This window comes from Bombus fervidus, unplaced genomic scaffold (assembly GCF_041682495.2).
Source record: "Bombus fervidus isolate BK054 unplaced genomic scaffold, iyBomFerv1 scaffold0111, whole genome shotgun sequence".
Lineage (NCBI taxonomy): Eukaryota > Metazoa > Arthropoda > Insecta > Hymenoptera > Apidae > Bombus > Bombus fervidus.
The window spans coordinates 10,001-15,000 of record NW_027212673.1 but is presented as its reverse complement, the minus strand read 5'-3'; positions in this window follow the sequence as shown (position 1 = coordinate 15,000).

Below are 5,000 nucleotides of genomic sequence, written 5' to 3'. Positions count from 1 at the left end.
TATAACGCTTTTTAACGAAATAACTCGAAATAAGCTTTTCGGACTTTTCCGCCGGCCGAAATTTTTCTAAGTCCCAACGTACCGTCGGACTTAGTCTCTGAAACGCTCGACCACTTTGTTCCAATAAAGTACCCTTATAAAACGTCCTATCGTCGAGATATTTTAACGCACCGCTTATTTTAATATTTTAAACGAGTTTTTATCGAAAAATTTAATTTTTTTTTTTTTTTTCAAAATCGCATCAGTAAACCACCTCTTTTAACGAATACGGACAAAAACCACGTTCTTAATCGATTAGAACACGTTGAAACAACGAGAAATATGCAAAAAAATATATACCTTGCAACGTTAATTAACGAAATAATTAAACAAATATCGCAGTCGTGTCAGTTCGTCGAACACAAATTTTTTAAAAAATTCGAAAAAACGTTTAATCCAGTTGTATTTAATAGAGATATAACCGTTTCCGCAAAAATATTTATACCTTATAACGCTTTTTAACGAAATAACTCGAAATAAGTATTTCGGACTTTTCCGCCGGCCGAAATTTTTCTAAGTCCCAACGTACCGGTCCAGAATGAGACAAAGTTCCAAAGGCCCGGTCGTATCCGTCCGTTTTTTTTTAACCTTCCACGGACGAAATAAACGTTTAATCCCGACGTAAAATACAATAATATAGCGATTTATATAAAAATATTCATACCTCATAACGCTTTTTAACGAAATAACTCGAAAAAACTTTTCGGTCCGAAATTTTTCTAAGTCCCTACGTACCGCTCGAGAATGCGACTAAGTTCCAACGTCCCGGGCGCGATCATACTTTTTTTATATAACTTTTCAGCGACGAAATAAATGCTTAATCCCGATGTAAAACGTCATTTTAAAGCGATTTATGCAAGAATATTCGCACCTTATAACGCTTTTAAGCGAAATAATTCAAAAAAACCTTTCGAATAAAAAATTTTTTTTTAACGTTTTCGGGACCAAATAAACGTTTAATCCCGACGTAAAATATAATAATACAACGATTTATATAAAAATATTAATACCTCATAACGCTTTTTAACGAAATAACTCGAAAAAACTTTTCGGTCGAAAATTTTTCTAAGTCCCTACGTACCGGTGGAGAGTATGACCAAGTCCGACGGGCCGAGTCGCGTCGGTCCACTATTTTTTTTTAACGTTTTCGGGACCAAATAAACGTTTAATCCCGACGTAAAATATAATAATATAGCGATTTATATAAAAATATTCGTACCTTATAACGCTTTTTAACGAAATAACTCGAAAAAACTTTTCGGTCGAAAATTTTTCTAAGTCCCTACGTACCGGTGGAGAGTATGACCAAGTCCGACGGGCCGAGTCGCGTCGGTCCACTATTTTTCTTTAACGTTTTCGGGACCAAATAAACGTTTAATCCCGACGTAAAATATAATAATATAGCGATTTATATAAAAATATTCGTACCTTATAACGCTTTTTAACGAAATAACTCGAAAAAACTTTTCGGTCGAAAATTTTTCTAAGTCCCTACGTACCGGTGGAGAGTATGACCAAGTCCGACGGGCCGAGTCGCGTCGGTCCACTATTTTTTTTTAACGTTTTCGGGACCAAATAAACGTTTAATCCCGACGTAAAATATAATAATATAGCGATTTATATAAAAATATTCATACCTTATAACACTTTTAAGCGAAATAACTCGAAAAAACTTTTCGGTCGAAAATTTTTCTAAGTCCCTACGTACCGGTGGAGAGTATGACCAAGTCCGACGGGCCGAGTCGCGTCGGTCCACTATTTTTTTTTAACGTTTTCGGGACCAAATAAACGTTTAATCCCGACGTAAAATATAATAATATAGCGATTTATATAAAAATATTCATACCTTATAACACTTTTAAGCGAAATAACTCGAAAAAACTTTTCGGTCGAAAATTTTTCTAAGTCCCTACGTACCGGTGGAGAGTATGACCAAGTCCGACGGGCCGAGTCGCGTCGGTCCACTATTTTTCTTTAACGTTTTCGGGACCAAATAAACGTTTAATCCCGACGTAAAATATAATAATATAGCGATTTATATAAAAATATTCATACCTTATAACACTTTTAAGCGAAATAACTCGAAAAAACTTTTCGGTCGAAAATTTTTCTAAGTCCCTACGTACCGGTGGAGAGTATGACAAAGTCCGACGGGCCGAGTCGCGTCGGTCCACTATTTTTTTTTAACGTTTTCGGGACCAAATAAACGTTTAATCCCGACGTAAAACTTAATAACATTCCCATTTATATAAAAATATTCGTACCTCATAACGCTTTTTAACGAAATAACTCGAAAAAACTTTTCGGTCCGAAATTTTTCTAAGTCCCTACGTACCGCTCGAGAATGCGACTAAGTTCCAACGTCCCGGGCGCGATCGTACTTTTTTTATATAACTTTCCAGCGACGAAATAAACGCTTAATCCCGATGTAAAACGTCATTTTAAAGCGATTTATGCACAAATATTAGCACCTTGTAACGCTTTTAAGCGAAAAAATTCGAAAAAACGGTTCGATTAAAAAATTTTTTTTAAAGTTCTCGGGACGAAATAAACGCTTAATCCCGACGTAGAAATACATAATATTCCCATTTATATAAAAATATTCATACCTCGTAACGCTTTTAAGCGAGATAACTCGAAATAACTTTTCGGTCCGAAATTTTTCTAAGTCCCTACGTACCGGCCGGGGGATCGACGAAGTGCCAACCTCCCGGTCATGTCGGTCCGGAGGGGGCAATTTTTTAAAAAAATAAAACGAAATCGTTACGTTCGACTAGAATTCGTCGAACCATAACGATTTCTATAAAAATATTCATACCTCGTAACGCTTTTAAGCGAAATAACTCGAAATAACGTTTCGGTCCGAAATTTTTCTAAGTCCCAACGTACCGCTCGAGAATGCGACTAAGTTCCAACGTCTCGGGCGCGATCGTAAATTTTTTACGGCACCTTTCGGGGACGAAATAAACGCTTAATCCCGATGTAAAACGTCATTTTAAAGCGATTTATGCAAGAATATTCGCACCTTATAACGCTTTTAAGCGAAAAAATTCGAAAAAACGGTTCGATTAAAAATTTTTTTTTAACGTTGTCGGGACGAAATAAACGCTTAATCCCGACGTAGAAATACGTAATATTGCTATTTATGTAAAAATATATACGCATCATAACGCTTTTAAGCGAGATAACTCGAAATAACTTTTCGGTCCGGAATTTTTCTAAGTCCCTACGTCCCGGCCGGGGGATCGACGAAGTGCCAACCGCCCGGTCATGTCGGTCCGGAGGGGGCAATTTTTTAAAAAAATAAAACGAAATCGTTACGTTCGACTAGAATTCGTCGAACCATAACGATTTCTATAAAAATATTCATACCTCGTAACGCTTTTTAACGAAATAACTCGAAAAAACTTTTCGGTCCGAAATTTTTCTAAGTCCCAACGTACCGGTCGAGAATGCGACTAAGTTCCAACGTCCCGGGCGCGATCATACTTTTTTTATATAACTTTCCAGCGACGAAATAAACGCTTAATCCCGACGTAAAACGTCATTCTAAAGCGATTTATGCAAGAATATTCGTACCTTGTAACGCTTTTAAGCGAAAAAATTCGAAAAAACGGTTCGATTAAAAAATTTTTTTTAAAGTTCTCGGGACGAAATAAACGCTTAATCCCGACGTAGAAATACATAATATTGCCATTTATATAAAAATATTCATACCTCGTAACGCTTTTTAGCGAGATAACTCGAAATAACTTTTTGGACCGGAATTTTTCTAAGTCCCTACGTACCGGCCGGGGGATCGACGAAGTGCCAACCGCCCGGTCATGTCGGTCCGGAGGGGGCAATTTTTTAAAAAAATAAAACGAAATCGTTACAGTCGACTAGAATTCGTCGAACCATAACGATTTCTATAAAAATATTCATACCTTATAACGCTTTTAAGCGAAATAACTCGAAATAACTTTTCGGTCGAAAATTTTTCTAAGTCCCTACGTACCGGTCGAGAATGCGACTAAGTTCCAACGTCCCGGGCGCGATCATACTTTTTTTATATAACTTTCCAGCGACGAAATAAACGCTTAATCCCGATGTAAAACGTCATTCTAAAGCGATTTATGCACAAATATTAGCACCTTGTAACGCTTTTAAGCGAAAAAATTCGAAAAAACGGTTCGATTAAAAATTTTTTTTTAACGTTCTCGGGACGAAATAAACGCTTAATCCCGACGTAGGAATACATGATATTCCCATTTATGTAAAAATATATACGCATCACAACGCTTTTAAGCGAAATAACTGGAAATAACCGTTCGGTACGAAAATTTTTCAAAGTCAGACGGGCTCTCGAGCGTTGCTCGCTCGCTGCGCTCGCTCGAAAAAAAAACTAGCCCAACCCAAAACCAATCCCTTTTTCGCGTTCGTTCCTCGATTTCTCTTGAAATCGGAGAAACTCGCGGGATCGGTTTTGGGTTGGGCTAGTATAAGTTCGAGCGAGCGCAGCGAGCGAGCAACGATCGCGACCGTTACTTCGTACGTCCACGGTATATTTTCGTTACGTTAATTTTTCGTTACTTTCGTCTCGTTTCTTGGATCGATCGAGAGCGGTTTGGTCGATGGTGAAAGAAGGAAAAAACGAGAGAACGAAAAGTAAAAGAGGAGCGAGCGCGCGTCTCGCCCTTGCGAATTACGTCGTCGTATTTTCGTACGTACGTACGTACCTTAAGAATATCGTACGTACCCCGGCGCTGACCCGCGATGCGGGGGGTTGGGGGGGGGGGAGTGGCGCCCGGGCACGCCCTCGAGACGTTATCTCTATTGGATTTAAAGGAAAAAAAAATCGCTACGTACGACCATCGTTCGCATCGACGGCCGTACGTAGCGAAATTGTGTTTGGAATTAAATTGTCGATTCCAGCGGAGTATTGGTTTTTGCTTGAAAACGACAAAGTCCAGCGGCGTATT